We start from the raw sequence: 26,871 nt of genomic DNA on the forward strand, positions 1-26,871 counted from the left end.
TGTTCATTCCATATGCCACCACACACGTCTCAGAGCAACAGCGGAGTCTTGATCTACCACAGTGAATTCATGGCTATGCAGCTCAGTTCCAGAATATGCAGTTTTCTGTCGAAAGCTGCTTACAGGACCTCTGGACTAGATTGTAACTTTTCAAGTGTCTAGGATCAGATCAACACTGTCTGAGAAGCAGAGTTCCGAGGTCATGGTCCAAATTGGCCCTCATTAACATGTCAGATGATGCCTTGTCAGTTTGGAAAGCTATCATCAATAATGTTTTTAGTTACTTTCTTTTTTCCAGAGAAATGCACGGCAAAAAAAGTGAAAAACAGACTTGAAAAACAGCTGGTGTGATAGCCGCGCTTAATGACAGCTCAATTAGATCTGCATCTCCATAATCAAAGCTGGGTACCAGAGGGCAGAAGTTAAGTGCTCCATGGCCAAGCATCAGGGCCAGCTCTAAAGCATGGGTGAAAACAGTGGCTGACTACGTGCTGTGACTTAAAGAGTGCTAAGTGGGATTGTCCTGGTGGTCCAGTGGTTAAGAACCCACCTGCCAATGCGGGGCACATGGGTTCGATCGCTAGTCCAGGGAGATCCTACATGCCACGGGGCAACTAAGCCCGTGTGCCACGACTATTAACCTACACTCGAGAACCTGAGAGCTGCACCTACTGAAACCCACGCACCCCAGAGCCCGTGCTCCACAAGAGAAGCCCCTGCTCCGCAACTAGCCAAAGCCTGTGAGCAGCAAAGAAGACTCAGCACAGCCAAATGATTAAATACCTAATTAAAAGACAAAATTAAATAAATAAGTCTTTAGGCTTGGAAAAAAACAATACTGAGTAGCCACTGGACCCAAGATTTATCTCCCTTCCCCACTGGAAATTTCCACAGAGGGGCTCACTTCTGAAAGTTCCTTTCCGTAAAGGGTAATACATTTTGATTAGACTGGTGACAATAGACTCATCGAGGTCACACTTGACTGCTTTGAAGCTCTTGAACATGCATTAGCCTGTGCAGTGGGTACCACCCTCCTCCCAATCTTGTGGGAAAAGAAACAGGAGCGCCCTGGCTCTTCTAAGGTCTGCACGGGGCCGGAACTGAGATCACCATGCAGCCCCTGACCTGGGGCAAGTGTGTCCTGCCCCAGGCGGCCTTCGAAGCATCTGAGGCAGGGTGGGCTGCGGGAAGCAATGGTGCTGTGTGCACGTCAGAGAGAGTGGGCCATCCCAGTTGGGAGGGGGTGCCAGGTAGTGAGGGGCAGCCGAAAACCCCGGACGCTTCAAAGCTCAAGTGTGTTCAGCCTCCAAATCGCTCTGTTTAGGTGCATCTTTGTTGTTGTTGTTCACTCAGTCGTGTCCGACTCTTTGCAACCCATAGACTGCAGCAGGCCAGGCTTCCCCGCCCATCACCAACTCCCAGAGTTACTCAAACTCAGGTCCATTGAGTTGGTGATGCCATCCACCCATCTCATCCTCTGTCGTCCCCTTCTCCTCCTGCCTTCACCCTTCCCAGCACCAGGGTCTTTTCCAAGAGTCAGCTTTTCGGATCAGGTGGCCAAAGTATTGGAGCTTCAGCATCGGTCCTTCCAATGAATATTAAGGATTGATTTCCTTCAGGATTGACTGTCCAAGGGACTCTCAGGACTCTTCTCCAGCACCACAGTTCAAAATCATCACTTCTTGAGGACTCAACCTTCTCTATGGCCCAACTCTCACATCTGTACATGACTAATGGAAAACCCAGAGCTTTGACTATACAGACCTTTGTCAGCAAAGTGATGTCTCTGCTTTTTAATATGCTGTCTAGGTTGGTCATAGCTTTTCTTCCAGGGAGAAAGCATCTTTTAATTTCATGCCTGCAGTCACCATCTGCAGTGATTTCTGGAGCCCAAGAAAATAAATTCTGTCACTGTTTCCATTGTTTCCCCATCTATTTGCCATGAAGTGATGGAATCAGATGCCATGATCTTAGTTTTCTGAATGTTCAGCTTTCAGCCAGCTTTTTCACTCTCCTCTTTTACCTTCTTTAAGAGGCTCTTTAGTTCCTCTTCACTTTCTGCCATAAGGGTGGGTGGTGTCATCTGCATATCTGAGCTTATTGATATTTTTCCCAGCAATACTGATTCCAGCTTGAGCTTCATCCAGCCTGGCATTTCACATGATGCATTCAGCATTTAAATTAAATAAGCAGGGTGACAATATACAGCCTTGACGTACTCCTTTCCCAATTTAGAACCAGTCTGTTGTTCCATGTCTAGTTCTAACTGTTGCTTCTTGACCTGCATACAGATTTCTCAGGAGGCAGGTAAGATGGCCTGGCATTCCCACCTCTTCAAGAATTTTCCATTTTGTTGTGATCCACATAGTCAAAGGCTTTAGCGTAATCAGTGAAGTAGAAGTAGATATTTTTCAGGAATTCTCTTGCTTTCTCTATGATCCAGTGGATGTTGGCAATTTGATCTCTGGTTCCTCTACCTTGTCTAAATCCAGCTAGTATATCTGGAAGTTCTCAGTTCATGTATTTTTGAACACTACTTTGAATGATTTTGAGCATTACCTTGCTAGCAATGTGAAATGAGTGCCATTGTGCAGTAGTTTGAGCATTCTTTAGCATTGCACTCCTTTGGGATTTGAATGAAAACTGACCTTTTCCAGGCCTGTGACCACTGCTGAGTTTTCCAAATTTGCTGGCATACTGAGTGCAGCACTTTAACAGCATCATTGGGCAAACCGGACTCTGTCCTTTGTTTCCTTCCACACCAAGGCTTCATCGCCTCTGAAAAGGAGCTCCAACTCTTCTCCTAGAGTGCTGTGCATCCCTGAAGGTTTGGCTGAGGAAATGGACAGCTACACATCTCATCGCCAAAAAAAAAATCCACTGATCACTGAGAGGTTAACCCTCCCCAATTCTTTCAGGACTGTCTAAATTTGAGATCCCTTAGCTACAAGCCTGATCTGGGCATGCAAGACTGCACAGTTTCCACAATAATACAGGTTCATTTATCAAGGCCTTACTCAGCATCCAGCACTATGCCTGGCGTTTGACACACACCACTTAAAATCCTCCAGGCCACCCTTGCAAGGAAGGTGTTAATAACACTTTATAGATAAGATTGAACTTAGACTGCCACACCGAGTAACCGACAAAGCCGAGTCTCAGCCCCTGGCCCCTCTGACTGCAAACCTCTGCTCACCACATCCTGCCTCACTGAACTGCTGACAGCATATTCAGTGTCCGACAAGAGCGGTGACAGTAAAAATGAGTTTAAATTGTAAAGGCATAGAAACCGGACCACAGGGCAGGGCTTCCTCTCCCACAAGGAGCTGCATCTCCCTACACGAGCCCCTCTCACCTAGGAGAAGAGGGCGGCAGAGGATGAGACGGCCGGTAGCATCACCAATGCCACGGACATGAACTTGGGCAAACTCCGAGAGACAATGAGGGCCAGGGAAGCCTGGCGCGAAGCAGTCCGTGGGGTCACAAAGAGTCGGGCATGACTTGGCAACTTAACAACGACGAGGCGAGTCCCTGGATGGCTGGGCCTCCCAGGCCTCATCTGTGCCACGAGGGCGGAGTTACTAAACACCATCTTGAGCCGATGACTCTGCAGGACTAACAGCCAGAACAAGCATTTTTTTTTTTTAATCTATTAGCATGGACAGGGAATTAATTTCTTATGAAGTGAAGCAACACAATAAAAGGCTATAAAATATAATTACGGGCACTAGGTACTACAGCATTAGGCACTGTTTCCTCCTTTATCTTAACCGCATCTCTGAAGCCAGGCGGAGGCCAGGTACAGTCCGCCCCGGGCTTTGCTGTAACATGATCCACAGAGGAGTTTAAAACTGGATGGACCAGAAAAACCTCACCACAACACCACGTCTCCGCGGCGAGGACTCCAAAGGCAGCAGGACAATTTGAAGGGATCTCAGTTTCCAAGGTCGAGAAGTAACTCAGGAAAACAGATTCGAGGTTCTCAAAGCAAGTCCTGGCCCCAGCTTGCTGGTCGCGTATTCTCACCTGTAGAACAACTGGGTTCCACAGGTTGTTCAGCTCAGCACAGTGCGAGACAATCTCCAGGCGTAGAGGGTTTCTGCACAGTTTGCACAGTAATATAGTCTGAGGGTCACAAAGAGCCAGATACGAGCTAGCGACTGAGCACAACGCAGCACACCGCAGCACGCACGCCCAGTCCCTTCACTCGTGTCCGGCTCTTTGCGACCCTGTGGGCGGTGGCCGCCAGGCTCTCGGTCCACGGGGTCTTCCCAGGCAAGAGCACTGGAGTGGACTGCCGTGCCCTCCTCCAGGGGTTTCCCAGGCAAGAGCACTGGAGTGGACTGCCGCGCCCTCCTCCACGGGGTTTCCCAGGCAAGAGCACTGGAGTGGACTGCCGCGCCCTCCTCCACGGGGCCTTCCCAGGCAAGAGCACTGGAGTGGACTGCCGCGCCCTCCTCCACGGGGTTTCCCAGGCAAGAGCACTGGAGTGGACTGCCGCGCCCTCCTCCACGGGGTTTCCCAGGCAAGAGTCCTGGAGTGGGCTGCCGTGCCCTCCTCCAGGGGTCTTCCCAGGCAAGAGCACTGGAGCGGACTGCCGTGCCCTCCTCCACGGGGTCTTCCCAGGCAAGAGCACTGGAGTGGGCTGCCGTGCCCTCCTCCAGGGGGTCTTCCCAGGCAAGAGCACTGGAGTGGGCTGCCGTGCCCTCCTCCAGGGGGTCTTCCCAGGCAAGAGCACTGGAGTGGGCTGCCGCGCCCTCCTCCACGGGGTCTTCCCGACCCAGGGACAAAGCTCAGGTCTCTGATGGCTCCTGGATAGGCGGATGGGTCTTTATCACTGGGGCCACCACTGGAGCATGTATCAATACTCCATTCCTTTCTTTCAAACAGAAGGGAAATTCACATGACATGAAATGAACCATTTTAAAGTGAACAATTTAGCGATATTTATTACATTCGTGAACAACATTTCCCTGGTGGCTTAGACAATAAAGCGTCTGCCTACAATGTGGGAGACACAGGTTCAATGCCTGGGTCAGGAAGATCTCCTGGAGAAGGAAATGGCAACCCACTCCTGTATTCTTGCCTGGAAAATCCCATGGATGGAGGAACCTTGTAGGCTACAGTCCATGGGGTCACAAAAGTTGGACATGACTGAGCGACTTCACTTTCACTTTTCATTACACTCATGATACTGTACCACTTCCACTTCTATCTAGCTCCAAATGCTTCAGACTTTATGGTTGACTAATATTCCATTGTATGGAGGTAACACATTTTATTTACCCATTCATCAGCTGACCGATACTTGGGTTCTTTACACTTTTTGGATATTATGAATTATGCTGCTATGAATATTCACGTATTGCCTGTTGTATGGACATATGTTTTCACATCTCTTGAAAATATACCTTAAATAGAATTGGTACGTCAAGGGACAATCCTATGTCTCCTTGTAACATTTCTAATCTTTGTGCCAAAAATCACAAACTGTGATCTACAACCAATATGCTGGGTAAAATAATAAGTGAAAACACACAAACATGATAAACACATGAAAATACATAATTAGAAAGACTTGGATTCAAACCCTTGCATCTCCATTTTCTAGCTCTGTGACTTTGAGCAACTTTCTCAGTATCCTGGGGCCTCTGTTTCCTCATCAAGCAGATGAAAATAAAAGCATTTGCTCTAATTGATTATTATGAGGTTAGTCCAGTCCAGGCTACTATTGATAAACAATAATTATTATTATCAACTAAGCACCTTTCCTGGGGAGAACAGCAATACTCCTCAACTTTCTGAGGAGTGTCTGAAAAATATAGAAGGGCAACGAGAAGACAAAGCAATGAACTGCATCCCCAGCACTTGGAATCAAGCACAGTTAGCATGCTAGCACAGACCCTCGGCCTTGCAGTTCCACGTGTGTACGCACTCACTGCTCAGACGTGTCCCACCCTCTGCGACCCCACGGACTGCAGCCCGCCAGGCTCCTCTGCCCATGGAATTTTCCAGGCAAGAATGCTGGAGTGGGTTGCCATTCCTCCTCCATTGTTAATACATGATGCCATGTAAACTTTGGTCTTGGTTCCAGGTTCTTTCCTAAGAAGAGGACTCGTCCTCCTCAGGGGATCCCTACCGCACACAGTGGAGCCCTGAGGACAGCGAGGAGCCCGAGTGGCCAGTGGACCGCTGCGCCTTCCCTTTCTCCTTCCCACTGGTTCTCTCCAGGCGCCACGGCTGGGCTTCACAGAGCCGACCCCGTCCTTTCCCTTGAGAAGCCCCACCACCAGGATGGAAGAGACATTTCCAACACAAGGTAAAACGTACAGTGACTGAGCCATGGTATCAGAAGACATGGTATCAGAAGAACTAAGTACAAGCACCTCAGTGAACCTTCAGTAAGCCCCGAAGTTTCTTTGGGCTCCTTACGTCTCTGTTCCCCAAATAAGGACCAGCGCGGAGTCAATCAACATGACCAACGTGAAATGTGATGTGGGCCAGCAGCAATGAAAGGGCTCTCACTCTCCTTACACGTCTAAATATAAACAGGGAGCTTTGACTTGCAACCTGAGATGTGTGGCATCCCGCCTCCCAGGACTCCCAGAATCATTCATTCCAGGCGGGACGAGGCCGGAGGGAGCACCTCGCGGGATAAACAGCTCCCGACAGCTGACACTGCAGGTCCGCAGCAGGACACGGCCTCACGGCTCCCCCATTCTCACACCTGTGCCCCCACTCTTCTGGAGCTTGCACATGGACAAAAGCGTTTGGCAAGGACCCCCCGACCCCCACTTTGCCGCCCCCTTCCCTCCACTCATGGATAGTTTCCTACTGAACTGTTTTTCACTGCCCCTGAAGAGATCTAAAGACTTCAGAAAAAATAAGCAGCAGCTTCTGAAGGGGGAAAACTGAGTCCCTATCTTCTCTCCCCTCCTCACTCTGCAGATAAGACATTCAGGCTCAGAGTGTGTGTGATTCAGTCACGTGGACTCTGTGACCCCACGGACTGTAGCCCGCCAGGCTCCTCTGTCCACGGGATTCTCCGGGCAAGAATACTGGAGCGGGCTGCCTTTTCCTCCTCCAGGGGATCTTCCTGACCCAGGGATCTAACCTGAGTCTCCTGTCTCCTTCACTGGGAGGTGGATTTTTCTTCTCACCACTGGCACCTGGGAGGCCCGGGCTCAGAGAGGGTGCATTATCTGCCCCAGGTCACAGCACTGGCTGAGCGAGCTCGCCTCCAGGGAGTTCACAGGCGCGGGGACCGGCCCCACAGGTGCAGAACCCTCCTGCCAGGCGGGAAGGGCCTCCCTCCAGTGTGACGGGCCGGCCTCTGGCTGCAGGGCACCTAGGAGGCCGCAGTCACCAGTGCACCCCCGACCCCTACAGATCGGGGTCAGGTTCTGCCACCTCCAGACGCGGTTCACCTACGGGGAAAGACTAAGAAAATCCTCCGTGGGCGTCCTTATCACCAGGGGCTTCCAGTCCTGAAGGGCTGAGGTCTGTCCACTCCTGCTAACCCTCCCCGCCCAGAACGCACCCCCGCAACTCCGCGCTCTTTTCCAAGGGTACCTGCACCCCCTGTTTAACGTCCTGAGCCCCCTGCGGGCGCGGGACCGCAGAAGGCGGCGGAGGACGGGCCCCGGGCCCGGCGAGGACGGCCGAGACCTGGGGGGATCGCCCACACGAGGCACGGTCCCCAGGAGCCGCACCGAGCCCGCGGAAGGCTCGCCGGCCCGAGGTTAGTAGAGGCGGCCGGCGAGCGCGTGCAAAACCCAGACCCCCTCGCTCAGCGGCAACGCCGCGGCGGCTCCGCGCCCCCTGGCGGCGGCGGGAGGACAGCCCGGCGCCCCGGCGTGTGGGGCCCGCGCATGCGCAAGTCCCGGCGCGCGCGGCTCCGCGCCCTCTGGCGGCGGCGGCGGGACCGCCAGGCACTGCGGGGTGAGGGGCCCGCCTCGCGCTGCGACGGGGCCTCAAGCACCCGCTCCCGCGCCTGACGTCGAGTTCCGACGCCCTCGCGTGGCCACGGCACCCAAGAAAGCTGCTGTTCGGTCAGAAGCCCGAGTGTCGCCCCTGCTGTTCAGGGCGCGGGCTGCTCTCCAGGACCCCCTGCGACGTCCGACCAGGCCTGGGGGCCACTCCCGGCGCCCCGGGGAAGGCGGCCTCCCTCGGGCGGCGTCTCGGCGCCTGGGCGACCTGCACAAACGGTGTACCTGCCCGGTCCACAAGGCAAGCGCCTGACGGCAAGGGGGGGGAAGAACCGGGGCTGAAGCACAGGGTCCACCTCGTAGTCCTTCTCTTAACTGGGGCGGCACCGCCTAAGGCGTAACGGCTCTGGGGGCAGGTGCGTGGAGGGTGCCTGGAAAGTTTTTTAAGAATTCTGTGCCTGCATGCTCAGTCAGCGCCGACTCTCTGCGACCCCACGGACTGTACCCCCAGGCTCCTCTGTCCGTGGGATTCTCCAGACAAGAATCCTGGAGTGGGTTGCCATTTCCTCCTCCAGGGATCTTCCCCACCCAGGGATCGAACCCACCGCCCCTGCATTCGCAGGCGTATTCTTTACCACTGAAGCCACCTGGGAAGCCCCTAAAAGTGCTGTAATTACTAATAACTGACTACTGTTACTCCAGAACCTGGCTCATAGTAGGAGCTTAACAAACCCGGGTTCCTCTCCCTGTCTTGCAAGGTTGCACCATGCCCTGCAGGGCAGACACAAGTCTCTGGCTCATAGACCCAGGGACTGGGCAGGGGGGCCTGCCAGGGTCCAGCTCAGCTTCCTCGGCTGCACTGGTCCCAGGGACGGGGCGGGGAGCCGCCAAAGCCAGCTCTGACACCCTCCTCTCTGCAGCACAGTCTGTGCTCTGCTCCCGCCCCCAGAGAGCTCTGAGCTTTCCAAATATGGATGCTTTTTTCATTCCCAAAGCATCAGGAACATTTGGGGGAAGAAAATGAACACCAGACACGGTCTGGAAATGATGGAAGCCAAGGGATGGGCTGTGGCGGCATGAGCACTATGCTAGGAGTCAGGAGTCCGGGTTTTAAAGTATAAAATGGAAGCCGGGACCACGTGATCTTTTAGAACCTGGCTAGCCTCAAAGGGGTTCCTAGAAATAAGGACCAAAATCCCAAGAGTGAAAAATACAGCAACTGGCATGCACTGCAGGGGACAAGACTGCATTAAGGAGGCCCAAGCGTCCCTGGGTTTCAAAAAAACGAGCTCTGGGAGATGGGGTCTTCAGAGCCCAACAAACCGAAAGACAAGTTACAAACTGAGATGATTCCACCTGAAGGCGAGCATGGCCAGAGAGGAGTTAGAGACAAGATTATCTGTCTTACAGCAGGCCCAGGCCAAAATCTGTTTTCTTTTAAAATGGGGAGCATTTCAGAACACACTAAAAACATTGCACTTCTGCTTAAGAAATTTTTGTTACTTAGGTGGCCTTTATCTATAGAAGATAGATAGCGTGGTCCTGGATGCCAGGGGAAAATGCATAGAGAACCAGCCCAGCACACGTATGCCTGTGTGGCAAGCAGGGACCCTGGTGCACATGCTGGCATCTGCAGCCAGCAGCCTAGACCTGGCCCAGCCCAGGGCCCACCCCAGAGCAGGCACTCGCATAATTGCTGGCTGAGTGAGTTCATTAATCATGCAGTCATAGTCTGAGAGAGGCATGTGACAGATGTGAAATAATTAAACAAAAACGAATGCCAAGCTGGATGGTGTTCACTAGAAATAGAGGTGGAATCGGAGGAAGGAGAAGGCTTGAGTGGATGATGGTGCTGGAGAGGCTGGCAGCGAGGGAGACTCCAGGCTGGAGGGGGAAGCCGAGCGGAGGTGGGAATGAGCCGCAGAGGTGAGGCAGGCGGGCAGGCAGCCGGCAGGCAGGGGAGCAGTGTGTGGGTGGGACCTGGACCCAGTCGGGCCAGACTGGCCAGAATCTCCAGGACTGGGAAAATGCACACCCGGCCTAGACTCATCCCGGTCAACAGAGCTCATCCAGAACTAGAGCTTCAACAGAAGGAGAAAGGGAAAATTGGGGTTGGGGCGGGGAGTGCTGTCCACTCCTGATGCCCGCAGTTTGGGCTTTTCTGTGGTGCATTCAGCCTCGGACTGCTTACAGCCTTCATCACATTTTAACTTCGGCCTACTTAAGGATTAAATCTGCCACAGATGTACAAATGCTCACGTGTTTTAGGTCAAGCCCAGGAGAAAGCTGTCTGTCACCTGCATCCCTTCTCCCTCTGTGAGCCGAGCCCTTGCAGGCACTCTGCCTGTAGGTTCACCCCCGTTACATGTTGGACCGCCTGCCTGCCTCACTCTCGGTGGTCCCCTGAACTCCTGGGTTGTAACCAAATGTACACACTGTCAATCCGAGTCCTGACCAACAAACAAAAGCCTGAAGACGCTCCTGCTGAGAGCAGCAGCCCCAGAATGAGGATGGGTCCCTGCACAGCACCCCCTTGTGGTCACAGAGGAATCACGGTCCTCCTGCACCCCAGCATCTTCACCCCACCCTCCTGGGAAGACTGGCGGCTTCTCTGTGATCCTCACCAGCTTAAACAGCAGCATTACCTGCCCAGAGAGCTAAGCCACAAATCTCACCGTCACCTTGATTCCTTCCTCAACCACACAGCACACATACCATCTCCATCAGTTCAGTTCAGTTCAGTCGCTCAGTCGTGTCCGACTCTTTGCGACCCCATGAATCGCAGCACACCAGGCCTCCCTGTCCATCACCAACTCCTGGAGTTTACCCAAATTCATGTTCATTGAGCCGGTGATGCCATCAAACCATCTCATCCTCTGTCGTCCCCTTCTCCTCCTGCCCCCAATCCCTCCCAGCATCAGGGTCTTTTCCAATGAGTCAACTCTTCATATGAGGTGGCCAAAGTATTGGAGTTTCACCTTCAGCATCAGTCCTTCCAATGAACACCCAGGACTGATCTCCTTTAAGATGGACTGGTTGGATCTCCTTGCAGTCCAAGGGACTCTCAAGAGTCTTCTCCAACACCACAGTTCAAAAGCATCAATTCTTCAGCGCTCAGCTTTCTTCACGGTCCCAACTCTCACATCCATACATGACCACGGGAAAAACCATAGCCTTAACTAGACGAACGTTTGTTGGCAAAGTAATGTCTCTGCTTTTTAATATGCTATCTAGGTTGGTCATAACTGTCCTTCCAAGGAGTAAGCGTCTTTTAATTTCATGGCTGTAGTCACCATCTGCAATCACCATCTGCATTTTTTTGGAGCCCAAAAAAATAAACTCTGACACTGTTTTCACTGTTTCCCCATCTATTTCCTATGAAGTGATGGGACCAGAAGCCATGATCTTGGTTTTCTGAATGTTGAGCTTTAAGCCAACTTTTTCACTCTCCTTTTTCACTTTCATCAAGAGGCTTTTTAGTTCCTCTTCACTTTCTGCCATAAGGGTGGTGTCATCTGCATATCTCAGGTTATTGACACTTCTCCCGGCAATCTTGATTCCAGCTTGTGCTTCTTCCAGCCCATGGCCTACTGCAATTCAGATTTTTGCAGTGTCTGTCAGCTAGGACAAAGGAGTCAACTCTAGTTCTTTCAAATAAAGGAGATTTAATGTATGGAACTGTCTGCCTAAGGGATGAAACGGATGAGAAGCCAAACACGATGGCATGGCATCCCAAAACTCTGCAACAACAGAAAGGTACGAACATCCCAGGGCTGGAAAGAATCGAGGGAGGAGGTGGAGTTAAAGAGTGGAGAAGTGGGGCTACTGGGTGGGACCCAGAAGGAAGCAGAAGCTCCCTGGTGGGAGCCGAAACCGCAGAGGAGAGGTTTGTCTGGCTGCACAGACAACTGAACAACTAAAGAGATACAGCTGCTGTCAAAGGTCTGCCTGAGCAGCCCCTCCTTCCTCTTGCCTTCTAATTTCCTGCCAGTGTTTTCTGCTGGCGGAGTCCAGGCACCTGGAAAGAGCCTCCAGAAGTCAAGCCCCCTGAAATGCAGAACCCAAAGCCATCTCACCTCTCCAACCATTCTCCTTCCTCATAATCTTTAATTCCTTCCAATCTGTTTTCCACTATGTGCCAGAAAAATCTTTCTCGCTCATGAACTTATTAAGTCATTCCTCCTGCTCACAACTGGCAGTGGCTGACACTTTCCTAGCAGGAAAAACTAGGACCCATCCACCAGGGCGACTTGCTAACCAATTGCAAATACAGGTAGTCCTGCTTCCCTCGGCTACCGCATGTGCTGAGTTCACACTGTAACATGGGGTGAGCTGCTACTCACGGTGTTAGGATTATTCTCTTATAACTTATTTTATATTGGAGTATAGCTGATTAACAATGCTGTGGTAGTTTCAGGTGGAGGGCAGAGGGACAAGGCCACACCTCTACATGTCCATTCTCCCCAGACTCCTCCCCATCCAGGTCACCATGTAACACTGAGCAGAGTTCCCGGGCTCTACAGTAGGACCGTGTTGGTCATCCATTTAAATACAGCAGTGTGCACATGTTCATCCCAAGCTCCCTAATTAGCCCATCCCCCGAGTCTTCCCCTGCAGCCATAAGTTTGTTCTCTAAGTCTGTGAGTCTGTTTCTCTTTTGTAAATAAGTCTGTTTGTATAATATCTTTTTATATTATGCATATAAGGGATGCCATACAACATTTCTCCTTCTCTGTCTGACTTACTTCATTCAGTATGATGACATCTAAGTCCATCCAGGTTACTCAAGATATTATTGGAGAAGAAAATAGAGACTTTTCCACAGGCATCCACCCTGAAAATGATAACTGGCTAAAGAGCATTCCTTTCTGACCAGGGTTGTTTGCCATGATCAGAAGCTCAGGGCTCCAACGAAAAGATGCCAGGAAAAAGCAAGTGAAGAACAAGGAAAGGCTATTAAAGTCTATTAAAACAATAGAGTATCAAGAGATTGAATCAATAATCAAAAAACATCCTCTAATAAAAGCCTGGGCTCAGGTGGCTTACTGGGGAATTCTACCAAATGTTTAAAGTAGAATCAACACCAATCCTTTGTAAACTCTTCCAAAAAATAGAAGAGAAGGTAACAGCTCACAACTCACTCTATGGTACCAGTATTATCTTCATACCAAAACCAGACAAAGACATCCCAAGAAAACTACACCATTATGAATACAGATTAAAAATCCTCAACAAAATGTTAGTGCACCAAATCCAGCAACATATAAAAAGGATTATAATTCAATGCAATCCCTATCAAGCTACCAGCGGTATTTTTCACAGAACTAGAACAAACAATTTCACAATTTGTATGGAAATACAAAAAAACCTCGAATAGCCAAAGTAATCTTGAGAAAGAAGAATGGAACTGGAGGAATCAACCTGCCTGACTTCAGACTATACTACAAAGCCACAGTCATCAAGACAGTATGGTATTGGCACAAAGACAGAAATATAGATCAATGGAACAGAATAGAAAGCCCAGAGATAAATCCACGAACCTATGGTCACCTTATCTTCAACAAAGGAGGCAAGGATATACAGTGGAAAAAAGACAACCTCTTTAACAAGTGGTGCTGGGAAAACTGGTCAACCACTTGTAAAAGAATGAAACTAGAACACTTTCTAACACCATACACAAAAATAAACTCAAAATGGATTAAAGATCTAAATGTAAGACCAGAAACTATAAAACTCCTAGAGGAGAACATAGGCAAAACACTCTCCGACATAAATCACAGCAGGATCCTCTATGACCCACATCCTAGAATATTAGAAACAAAAGCAAAAATAAACAAATGGAACCTAATGAAACTTAAAAGCTTTTGCACAACAAAGGAAACTATAAGCAAGGTGAAAAGACAGCCCTCAGATTGGGAGAAAATAATAGCAAACGAAGCAACAGACAAAGGATTAATCTCAAAAATATACAAGCAACTCCTACAGCTCAATTCCAGAAAAATAAATGACCCAATCAAAAAATGGGCCAAAGAACTCAACAGACATTTCTCCAAGGAAGACATACAGATGGCAAAAAAACACATGAAAAGATGCTCAACATCACTCATTATCAGAAATGCAAATCAAAACCACAATGAGGTACCATTACACGCCAGTCAGGATGGCTGCTATCCAAAAGTCTACAAGCAATAAATGCTGGAGAGGGTGTGGAGAAAAGGGAACCCTCTTACACTGTTGGTGGGAATGCAAATTAGTACAGCCACTATGGAAAACAGTCTGGAGATTTCTTTAAAAACTGGAAATAGAACTGCCATATGACCCAGCAATCCCACTTCTGGGCATACACACTGAGGAAACCAGATCTGAAAGAGACACGTGCACCCCAATGTTCTTCGCAGCATTGTTTATAATAGCCAGGACATGGAAGCAACCTAGATGCCCATCAGCAGACGAATGGATGAGGAAGCTGTGGTACATATACACCATGGAATATTACTCAGCCATTAAAAAGAATTCATTTGAATCAGTTCTAATGAGATGGGTGAAACTGGAGCCCATTATACAGAGTGAAGTAAGCCAGAAAGATAAAGACCATTACAGTATACTAACACATATATGTGGAATTTAGAAAGATGGTAACGATAACCCTATATGCAAAACAGAAAAAGAGACACAGATGTATAGAACAGACTTGTGGACTCTGTGGGAGAAGGCGAGGGTGGGATGTTTCAAGAGAACAGCATCGAAACATGTATATTATCTAGGGTGAAACAGATCACCAGCCCAGGTTGGATGCATGAGACAAGTGCTCGGACCTGGTGCACTGGGAAGACCCAGAGGGATCGGGTGGAGAGGGAGGTGGGAGGGGGGATCGGGATGGGGAATACATGTATATCCATGGCTGATTCATGTCAATGTATGACAAAAACCACTACAATATTGTAAAGTAATTAGCCTCCAACTAATTAAATAAATAAATAAATAAATAAAAAGGATTATATATTATGACCAAGTGGGACTTATTCCAGGAATGCAAGGTTGGCTTTAACATACGAAAGTCAATCAATATAATCCAGCCTAATAGAAGAGTGGGGATTCCCTGATGGTTCATCAAGTAAAGATCCGCCTGCAGTGCAGGAGACGCACATTCGATCTCTGGGTCTGGAAGATTCCCTGGAGTAGGAAAATGTCAACCCACTCCAGTATTCTTGCCTGAAAAATCCCGTGGACGGAGGAGTCTGGCGGGCTGTAGATCAGAGTCGGACACGACCGAGTGAGCACCCGGCGCGATAGAAGAATAAGGCACAAAAGATCACAGTTACTTCAGGAGAAAAGCCTCTGACAAAATCTAACACCCTTTTATAATAAAGACACTCCACAGACTGGAAATAGTTCTTCAACCTGATAAAGACCATTTATGAAAAACCCACAGCTAACATAGTACTTACTTGTGAAGACTGAAAGTAAGTTTTGTCACCCTGTGACAAAGATCTCTGCTCTAGTTACGTCTATTCAACACTGTACTAGAGGTTCCAGCTCATGCAGTTTGGCAATAAGAAATAAATAAAAGGCATTCAGATTGGGAAGGAAGAAGTAAAACTACCCTATTTACATATGACACGTTTATGGAAAAGCCTAAAGAATCCATAAAAATTATGAGCTAATAAATGAGTACAGTAGGTTATAGAATAAAAGATCAATATACAAGAGTCAGTTGTGTATTCTATACATTAGCGGTGAACATTCTGAAACTTAAACTAAGAAAACAATTCCACTTATGATAGCATCAAAAAGAATAAGACTTGGGAATAAATTTTAAAAAAGGAATGTGAGGCTTGTACACCAAAAACTAAAAAAACATTTTAAAAGAAATTAAAGATGACATTCCATGTTCATGGATTGGAAGACCTAATATTGTTAAGATCGCAATACTCCTCAAATAGATCTACAGAATCAACATAATCTTTATCAAATTCCCAGCAAGCTTTTTTTCCCCACAGTAACTGACTATTTGAGTCTAAAATTTATATGGAAACATAAGGGACCCAGAAAAGCCAAAACAACCGTGGGAAGAATAACAAAGTTGGAGGACTCATACTTCCCAATCTTAAAACTTACTACAGAGCTACATATAAAGACAGGGCAGTACTGGCATAAATGTAGACATACAGACCAGTGCAATGGATTGAGAATCCAGAAATAAACCTTGACATTTATATTCAATTGCATTCAACAAAGACATCAAAACAATGCAATGGGGGAAAAAATAGTCTCAATATGATGCTAGAATAACCACAGAGAAAAGAATGAAGTAGGGCCCCTACCTCACACTATATACAAAAATTAACTCAAAGTAGAGCACAGACCTAGATGTAAGAGTTAAAACTATAAAACTCTTTTTAAATTTTTTAAAAAATTTTGTGACACTGATTAGTCAACAGTTTCTTAGATACCAAAGCACAAAAGAGGCAAAAGAGAAAAAAATAGAGAAACTAAAATGAGTCAAAACTTAAACTTTTACATTTCAAAGGACACCATCAAGAAGGTAAACAGATAACCTACAGAATGGGAGAAAACATATTAAAACCATGTAGATATACAGGGACTTGTATCTAGACTATACAAAGAGCTATTATAACTCAATAATTATAATTTTTAAAAAGTTACCCACTTTTAAGATGGACACAGGATCTAAAAAGATATTTTTCCAAAAAAGATACAGAAATGGCCGAAAGGAACAAGAAAATTATTCAACATCATTAGTCGTTAGGGAAACAAAAACTGCAATGAGATACCACTTCACCTACCCACTAGAACCACTGTAATCAAAAGAGCAGATAAAGTGTTGACAAGGACGTGGAGAAACTAGCACCTTGCAGAGTAACAGAGCTCTCTTTGGAAAATAGTTTGCAGTTCCTCAGAAAAGTTAAATACAGGGTTATCATATGAGCCAGTGATTTCACTCTAAGTATACACCCAAGAGCAAGGAACACATGCGTCTACCCCAGATTTGGTGCACAAATGTTCACAGCAGCATTACTGATAACAGCTAGAAAGTAGGAACAACCTCACGTCCATCAACTCTGCATGGATTAACAAATGTAAATGTGGCATATTTATACAATGGAGTGTTATTCGGCCATAAAAAGGAATGACACATGCTGTAACATGTGAGAACGCCAAGTGAAAGAAGCCAGACATAAAACATCACATGTTACGACGTTCCATTTATCTAAAATATCTAGAATACGCAAATCAACAGAGGAAAAAGCAGCCTAGTGACTGACTACACCTGGTGGGCGGGGGGGTTCCCTGGTAGCTCAGCTGGTAAAGAATCCACCTGCAATGCCGGAGACCCTGGTTCGATTTCTAGGTCAGAAAGATCCCATGGAGAAGGGATAGGCTGCCCATTCCACTATTCTTGAGCTTCCCTGGTGGCTAGGTGGTTAAGAATCTGCCTGCAATGCGGGAGACCACAGTTCAATCCATGGGTTGGGAAGATCCCCTGGAGGAGGGCATGGCAACCCACTCCAGTCTTCTTGCCCCGAGTGGACAGAGGAGCCTGGTGGGCTACAGTCCACGGGGTCACAGAGAGTCGGGCACGACTGAGCAAGCACAGCACATGCCCGGGGGGCGGTGATTAATCAGGCGACGGAGGTGACTGTTTCTGAGCAGGGATTTCTTCTGCGGTGATGAAAATGTTCTCAAGTTGACTGTGGTGATGGTTACACAACTCTGAACTACTGAACTGCACACTATAAAAGGTTGTACTTCATGGGATGTAAATTATATCTCAATAAAGTTATTTTTCTAGAAAGCTGTGGAGCATATTTGTAATATAAAAACTGAAACAACCCAGATGCTCCACAGGCGGTTGGTTCAAAAATACGCATAAGGCATACATACCACTGTGCAGCCTTTAAAAACCATCTCCAAAAATATTTAATGACATGGAAAAATAACTGTCATGTACACACATATATACATACAGTGAAAAAAGTAGAATATAAAATAGTGTATATAGCACAATCCTAACTGTGTACAAAATATATTTATAAATTTTATGGGCTTCCTAGATTGCACTACTGGTAAAGAACCTGCCTCTCAATGAAGGAGACCTAAGAGATGTGGCTTCAATCCCTGGGTCGGGAAGATTTCCTGGAAGAGGGCATACATAGCACCCCACTCCAGTATTCTTGCCTGAAGAATCCCATGGACAGAGGAGCCTGGCAGGCTACAGTCCATAGCGTCACAGAGTCAGACATGACTGAAGCGACTTAGCACAGCACAGCACATAAATCATATTTATTTAAAGATGGATATAAATATGTCTATATATCTCTTAAAAATACATCGTTATTAACTAACTCAAGCAGCAGTAGGATGACTGGTTTTATTTTCTGCTTTACATTTTCCCTTAATTTTCCAAATAGCCTATACCCGACACAACCGAAAAATAAATGTTCGTTTTCAGATCAAAGGGTGGAATGAAAGGCAGCTGGCCCCACACAGCACAGGTAGAAAGCACACGGGTACAGCTGTTCTGCAGGACAGTCTGGAAATACCCCTCTCCTGACCCAGAAACCCCACTTCTAGAAACCTCTCCCAGGGACACAGTTAAGAGCGAGCACAGCGACCAAGCTGGGAGGGCGTTCATCACAGCCCTGCATGTAGCCGAGAAAAGCTGAAAACAGCCCACGCGGCCAAAAATAGAGGCCTTTTCAGCTAAACATATTATAGCTTATCCATAGAACGAAATGCGGTACAGCCGCTAAGACACTGCAGAAATGTATCTGCTGTCACAGCAAAAGCAGGTCACGAAGCAGTATATGTGATAAAATCTATTTTATAAAAGAAAAAAAATGCTACACACATGATGTCTGTGGAGACGATCTGGAAGGAAACACTCAAATGTCTGCAAAGGTTGGCTCTGGGGGGACGGGGTGATGGGTACTTTAACGTTCTTTTGACTGGTCTGTATTTATTTTTATATAATGCACATGTGTCTTGTCTGTACTAAGAGGAATAATAAAGTGAAACCCTGGGGAAGAGGCAGAAGGTCAGCCTCAAGACAGAAGCATCACCGCTGTGACAGGCAGGGCCGAGCCCATCGCAGGATACCTGGGGTCAGACCTTCTGCTGACTCAGGTCTGTATATGTCAGAGCCTTTCCTCACTGTGTCTCATTCGTTCTTCTCAGGATTCGTGTCAGAGTACCACTACTTCCCTTGTGTAGATAAGGAAAGTGGGACTTTGATTAAATTGCTGAAGAACTGCAGAGCAGCATCACGGGTGAGCAGGTGTCTGACACCACAGTTCCCCCAGTGACATCCCTAATCCAGCTGCAGGGCAGCTCGAGAGAGCACAGTCTGGATTCCGGAGTCCGGGGCCTGGGTTTGAATGCCACCTCCCCTCTGAAACGCACGCTTCCAGCCCTCTCTGCAGAGAACACCACCCCTGCAGCTCAGGGCTGGTCTCAGGATGCAGCGCCCTCGAGCGGGAAGCTGCAGACAGCTCGCCTGGCTCGCGAAAGTGAAGGTGAGTCGCTCAGTCGTGTCCGACTCTTCACGACCCCATGGGCTGCAGCCCGCCAGGTCCTCTGTCCATGGGATTCTCAGGTGAGACTACTGCAGGCTCTGGGAGGGCTCAGTAAACGCTAACCAACAGGAACCCCCACCTCTCAAGGCGGCAGAAGTCTGAGATGGCTGCGGCTGTGAGAAAGGTCTCGAGATACAGGAATAATGGGGCTCTGGCAGTCACGTCCTTCTTCCCTTCTGGGCCCCCCATCATCCCTGGAGGCTGCCTGTGTGGTCTGGTCCCAAAGCCACCTCCAGTCACGGTGGCTGTCACAGAGCAGTCGCCTGCAAAGTAATAAGTCACTGAGTCGCGTCCGACTCTTTGCGACCCCGTCTCCAGGCAACAGTACTGGGGGAGGTTGCCATGCCCTCCTCCAGGGGATCTTCCCGACCCAGGGACGGAACCCAGGTCTCCCACACTGTAGGCGGATTATCTACCATCGAACCCCCTGGGAGCCCGTGACACCGGGCTCCTCCCCAGATGTGGCTTCCCCTCTTCCCCTGTAGGGGTCGCCTCCAGGAGAGAAAGGCATACGGAACCCGGGCTCTGATGAGAAAGAGGCTCATCCTCAGAGGGGCCACTGCTGTGCCGCCTGGGGGCACCTCCCCCCAGTGCCCTGCAGGGCCCACCCTCCTCATCACGCCTTCCTGCGGGTCCTGAGCTGGCTGCAGGGTACCCACTGGCCACCAGAACGGCATCGAGGGTGCACGGGCGAGCCAGGCAGAGCCTCCGGGACCCGGTGAGACCTGGCTGAGATTTCTGAGACTTCCGCCCAAGAGAAGCAGAGTCTGGAGCCTGAGAAGGGAAACAGCGCGGGGCAAGACCTGCTGGGAAGTGCAGAGAAGGCAGCCCTGGCTTCGACCCCCGAGGCCAGCTGCCGCCACCGTCAGACTGAGGTGGTCTCCTTTCACCCGCAGCTGGAAGGCCCTGCCCTGCGGCTCCTGGCAGAACTTCACGGCAGTGTGAGGCCTGGGTTCACCGTCTGCACGTGTCCGCGGCGCGGCTCTGGCCTTCTGGGATGTGGTAGCTGCTGACTCGGGTCGGCACTTCTGCCCCCATCCTCTCTGTGAGCACAGCACGCTCGCTCACTCACTGCGCCTGCTGAGCGGCGGGCTGGGCGGACAGAGGGAGTGGCCAGCCCCTCCTGACCACCTGTCCCAGCAGCTGTCCCATCTCTTTGCGGGTGGCTCCGACAGTAGAGTCCGCCTGCAATGCAGGAGACCTGGATTCAATCCCTGGGTGGGGAAGATCCCCTGGAGGAGGGAATGACAGCCCACTCCAGTATTCCTGCCTGGAGAATCCCATGGACGGGGGAGCCTGGTGGGCTACAGTCCCTGGGGTCACAAGGAGTCGGACATGACTGAGTGACTTTCCAAGTTTAAAGGTTTGTGTTGACGGCCTTGGGGCGCTGCCCCCGACAGGCAAGCATCTTCTTCCGTCTTGACACTGCACCCCAGGATGGGATGCTCAGCACACAGTGGGCCAGTCTCATGTGAGGAAGGGGTAACGTTCCCGAGGGGGAGGTGGTGGTGTTCAGTCACTAAGTTGTGTCCGACACTTTGTGACCCCGTGGACTAGGGAATGCCAGGCTTCCCCGTCCTTCATCATCTCCCGAGGTTTGCTCAGATTCATGTCCGCTGAGTCGGTGGTGCCATCGAACCATCTCATCCTCTGCCGCCTCCTTCTCCTTTTGCCTTCAGTCTTCCCCAGCATCCGGGTTTTTCCAAGGGGAGGCTGGTCTATAATTCTGTTCCCACCTCCACAAAGCTGTGCTCATCACACCTGCACTTCTGTGAAGTAAGAGGCCCACGAGGTCTGCAGAGTCTGGAGACGGTGAGGCCTCCGCCCAGGAAGGGAGGTCTGGTGGGAAGGGACACGCCCTCCTCCCTGGGGCCCAGCGGAGAGTTTCTCCTCCTCTGCTGATTCTTTTCAGCCAACGTGTTCAGCATGTCCCTTCTGAAGACCGCTATCTGGGAATGCAGTGAATTGTTCTTGGCTCTTAAAGGAAGGCTGCTTGGATCAAACACTCCATCCCCACGTGAATGGCCTCTTGTGATAAAACCATGAATGTGGGTGCAGCTCTAAAGACCTCCAACCTTCCGGGTCAGCCCTGGGCGAGACTGGAGACAGGCGGGATGAACTCTGTCTTGGCCCCACCAGCAAGCAATCCCGTTAGGTGCCCGCTCCCCCCGTCCCAGGCCCCTGGCACCCGCCGCCCCCAGAGGCCACCAGCAGCTTCGCCTCCCTGAGCATTGCTCCAGGCCTCCAGCCTCGCTTGCTCTCCCACATCGTCAGCCAAACCCTCGGCCACACAAAGCAGATACCCTACAGCGCCTCTCCCCTCTTCCCACAGCTGGAGGTTCCCGGAGGCTGCCAGGGAGATCTGTCCATGTGGGTTTAAACTAAGGGGTTACATAAGAACAAAAATCGCTAACTTTGTTAATCTGCCAGGCCTGGTGCTGAGTGCTTTACATATGTTCACTCATTCCCTACAACAACCCTGTAGTGCAGAAACCATTATCACCTCCATTTTATGATGAAAAAAAACAAAAGAGCCCCAGTGAGGTGAAAGTAATTTGCATAAGAACCTAAAGCTAGTACGTGACAAAGCTAGAGACCAAACCTGGAAAGTCTGCCTCCAAAACCCCAAACTCTGAGCCCGCGTGTCAGAGGAGCAATTCCAAACCCAGGAACAAAGGAGGCATAAAGCAGGCCGAGGAGGCCCCACACGGCTCCCAGCACTGTAACCACATTCTCCACCTCGGCACCGGTGGCTCAGGGATAAAGAATCCGCCTGGCAACGCAGGAGACCCAGGTTCTATCCCAGCGGGAAGATCCCCTGGAGAAGGAAATGGCAAGCCACTCCAGCGTTCCGGCCTGGAGAATCCCACGAAGAGTCGGACACGACTGAGTGACTAAACCACCACCACCACCTGGCCACAGACATCACACAGCCCGACAAGTTTCCTACCAAGAAATATCTCGCCTTCTTGGCCCTGCCTGTGAGCCAGCGGGCGAGGGCGTCCCTTGCCCTCTGGCACGGTCTCCCCCAGTGGAAAGCAAGACGTGCGTATGAGACGGCTGCGAAGGCCCATTTGTATCTCGGGGTCAGTCCTCTGCTTTGGTACCAGGCTATCTGAAAAGAAGTTGAACCCCACGTGGCAGTTTCCAGGCTCCGGTCTCCCTCCGCGGGGCGCCGGTGCCCAGCCTCGGGCCTGTGCGCCCCCTTTTGTTCACTGGGCACAGGCTCCTGTCTGCACCCCCCTGAAGGTCCTGCCTGGGTCAGAGACGGAGCTCTGACGGACACGCCCAACGAGAGGCCTCGTGTCCCCGGTCTCTCCTTTCCCCCAAGCGCCTGGCGGCTGTGGCTCTGGGGGAGCTTCTCGCTGGCAGGCTGACGTGTGTCACCTGCTCACCCAGACGGCTCTCCTTTCCGAGTTCCAGGGCTGCCACGGGCCGCAGCCCCGCTGGGTGTCAGTCAGACAGACGAGGATGCGCCCCAGCGGAGCGGGGCGGAACAGCCGCCCGCCAGCCTGGCGCAGGCGCTCCCCGCAGGGCTAAGGGCCTTCCCTCCCCAGGCCGTGCACCAGTGCTCCCTACTGCGGCAGGGCACGGGCCTCGGCTATTGATAGAGGCCATCTCTCGGAGGACAAGCCACTTACAGCCCCCGCCGTCCTAGCTGGAGAAAGTTAGCCGGTGTCCAGCAGATCGAAGTCCCAAAACAGAACACGTGCTCACTGTCCCCAGCCTGCCCGCCGGGGGGAAGAGCGTCTGTGGCCACTCCGCGTCTTGGAGATCTCACGTGGTACCTGTCTGTGCTCAGAGCAAGGACCTCCCCTCACTTGATTAACCCACTTCTCCCAGAAGCAGAAGCGTTCCTGCTTGTCTCTTATTCTCATTCTCCGTTTGTCTTCTGAGGCTTAAGAGAAAGGGGGAAGGAGCTGGGGGGCTGGAGGGGAGCTGAGATCCACGTGGAGGCTCCCTGATAATGGAAATGAAGTGAACCGCATAACCTTTGGGGAAGGACCCATGCCAGGCTCTGTCACACGCGATGCCGGCATGCCCTTACCGGCATTCCTCATGACGGGGAGCGACTGAGTCTGAATGAACGAGATGTGCTCACTGTCAGCACTGGGCAAAGAAAACGCATCTGACCATCACAGCTAGGAGCAGAGGCGCCCAGAATCACCTAAATTACAGGATGGGCATCCTGCCCAGTAGAAATCTAAGCAAGGGAACTTCCATCAGTTCCAATCAATAAATGAGCATCAGCTATGCACCAGGGTATTCCCTGGTGGCTGAGATGGTAAAGAATCTGCCTGCAATGCAGGAGATGTGGGTTCAGTCCCCAGCTGGGGAAGATTCCCTGGAGAAGGGAATGACTATTCACTCCAGCGTTCTTGCCTGGAGAATCCCATGGACAGAGGAGCCTGATGGGTGGTCTGTGCCACCAGGATGGTCCATGGGTTACAAAGAGCTGGACATGACTGAGCAAGTAACACATGCTCAACAGCACTACGCACCAGACACCTAGGTTCTGAGGATGGCACTCAAGCAAAACACCTCTTCCTCGAGTGGAATTCACAGACTGGCGGGAGGGTCTGATAACAGCACAGCTGGTTCCAACATGACGTTCAGGTGATTCTAACCTCCTGTGCTGTGATACTGTCAAATGTGCTGGACTCTGAATGGGTGAGTGCCGGGGGGGCCTCAGAGAAGACGGGAAGGGTGAGCCTGTGGGCTGGGGCCTGCAGGCAGGAGCCTGGGACAGGGTGAGCAGCTGCTGGGGGATCACAAGAAGGGGGCCCAGGAGGAGGGGTGTGGGTGCAAACCAGGGGGGTCTCCAGGGACCTGCACGCTTTCTGCCTACGGAAACCTCACTGGCCCGAGCACACTCCCACCCACACGCCAGCAGAACACGGTGGTTGAGAACATGGACTCTGGAACGGAGCACCCTGCAGTCTGACCCCCCTCCCGACTCTCAGCAGGGGAGCAGGGGCCCGAGGCTGAGTCCGGCTGTAGGGCCCCAGGCAGCGTATCCAGCCTCCCTGGGCCTCAGCGTGCTCATCTGTGAAATGAGAGAAGAGTCGCATCCATCTCACAGGGTGGTGGTGAGGCTTGGCCGAGACGCCCAAATAATGCCCACGGCGCCTGGCACACAGTCGGCACCAACATCATCCCTAGTGACCTCACCCCATCGCGTCTCCTTCGTCTGTAACTTAGGGGTTTGGAGGATTAACTCACCTCCCAGAGGAGGTGCTTGTAACTGCACAGTGTTGGTTTCCCGATTCCCCATGAGCCGAGGCTAACGTTACCCAGTCAAGGGAAACTGTCCCGGCCGCAGCTGCCCCAGCAGATGTGGACATTCACGGATGTTCCCGGCTCTGGCTGAGGCCCCGGGCCGGGTCAGACCTCAGGGGCCCCTGGAAGAGTGGAGGTGACCTGTGAAAGCATGCAGCTCAGTCCATGCGGACGGCAGCCTGCAGGCAGCAGAGGGAGGGCTGTGGGCTGGTGCCCACCCACCTGAGGGGCCCCTGCCCGGGACTCCCGCCTGGGCCTACCCTGGTGAAGGAGGGACAGCGCTCCCTCCTCCTGCGAGCCGGCCGGCGTGTCCCTGGAGTCGTGCTGGGTCACTGCCGTCACACACCACCCAGGGCCAGTCTCGAGCCGGAGCCCTCCTTGCCCACTTGGGTAGCAGCCATGAGTCTAAGCTTGTAGCACAGTCTGCCCCACCAGGCTGAGGCAGAGCCCAATTCTGGACCCGAGCTTTGGGTGCTAAAGCACCCCTCAGAGCCCCGCCATCCCCAGCGGGTAAACCAGCCCCTGGGTGCAAGCCCCCAGGCCCCAGCCAGGTGACTGGGAACCGCCAGGTGACGCCTTGCTCTTGCTGCAGAGTCCTGACCCTGGCCCAGATCTCACACACACACACACACACACACACACCCCTCCCACAGCCTGGGGCGTGAGGTGCCGGGCCCCAGATCTCACACTCACACACACACACACACACACAGATCTCACACACACACACACACACCACACACACACACACACACACCTCACACACACACACACCTCACACACACACACACACACCTCACACACACACACACACACACACACACACACACACACACACCTCCCACAGCCTGGGGCGTGAGGTGCCGGGCCCCAGATCTCACACTCACACACACACACACACACACACACACACACCTCCCACAGCCCGGGGCGTGTGAGGTGCCGGGTGAGCTCCAGGCAGAGGAGGGCGGCCGTGTGGCACAGACCCTCAGAACCGCTGAGACAGCCTCGCAGGACCATCAGCCCCAGTGCCCTGTCGGAGTGACGGCCCACGGGGACTCGGAGATTAATCAGAAGGACCTGAACGTCCTGGACGTCCTGGAGCAAGGCTCCCGGGGAACCAGGTGAATATGCCGCCCGGGCCCAGAGCTCTCAAGCAGGCATGCTGCGGCTGGGTCTTGTTCAGCATGGGGCACCCAGGCGGACTGCGGCTGCACGTGAGTGGCCAGCTCACTGCTGTTCCAGAGGGGGAGGCCGCCTGCGACCTGGGCCTCTGTGTGGCCACGGTGTGGCAGGAAGGGGAGGAGAGCTCCAGAGGGTCTCCTTACCAAGGCCTTAAGAGGTCCACTAAGTGCCCCTCTTCCTCCAGGAAGCCTTCCTGGCCCCACTGGCCCACAGTCATCTCTCCTTTGGAAAGCTGTTACCCAGGCCTGGCTTTTCCCATTTGCTGTTTTGTTTGGGGCTAACATTTCAAAATATAATTTAGTAAGTGCTTTACATATATTATGTGACTTTGTGCTCAGAACTCTATGAAGTGGTTGTGATTGCACCCATCTGACAGATGGGGAAGTGACAACTTGTAAAGGTCAGATAGTGTGCATGTCCTGCCTTCTTGTCATTCTCTTCCCCATGGGACTGAGCTCCCTCAGATTAGATTATAGAGTCCTCAGTGCAAACACGACAGCGCTTCCCCCTTCCGTGCCCTGGGCCGCTAAGCCCCCAGGCAAACCCCAACCCCTGAGCCCTAATTAACCCAGCATGCCGCGTCACTCAGTCGTGTCTGATGCTTTGTGACCCTATGGGGCCCCCAGGTTCCTCTGTCCGCGGGATTCTCCAGGCAAACACACTGGAGTAGGCTGCCATGCCCTCCTCCAGGGGATCTTCCTGGCCCAGGGATCAAAGCTGCGTCTTTTACGTCTCCTGCGTTGGCAGGTGGGTTCTTTACCACTATCATCACCTGGGGTGCCGAGGTGGTCTTAATAAATAAAAATGTGGTCAACCAATGAAAATCAGCCACATGTCAACTGGCCATCTGACAAGGATGCCTGTATACATACTGTGTGTGC

General features: G+C 51.2%; 1 protein-coding gene across 4 annotated transcripts in view; it reads right to left on the bottom strand.

Moving 5' to 3' along the window:
- Positions 1–26,871, bottom strand: part of TTC7B (tetratricopeptide repeat domain 7B) — a 267,917-nt gene that overhangs the window by 208,293 nt on the left and 32,753 nt on the right. The gene's annotated exons all lie outside the window — the stretch shown is intronic.

The sequence above is a fragment of the Odocoileus virginianus genome, chromosome 6 (assembly GCF_023699985.2).
Source record: "Odocoileus virginianus isolate 20LAN1187 ecotype Illinois chromosome 6, Ovbor_1.2, whole genome shotgun sequence".
NCBI classification, from domain to species: Eukaryota; Metazoa; Chordata; class Mammalia; order Artiodactyla; family Cervidae; genus Odocoileus; species Odocoileus virginianus.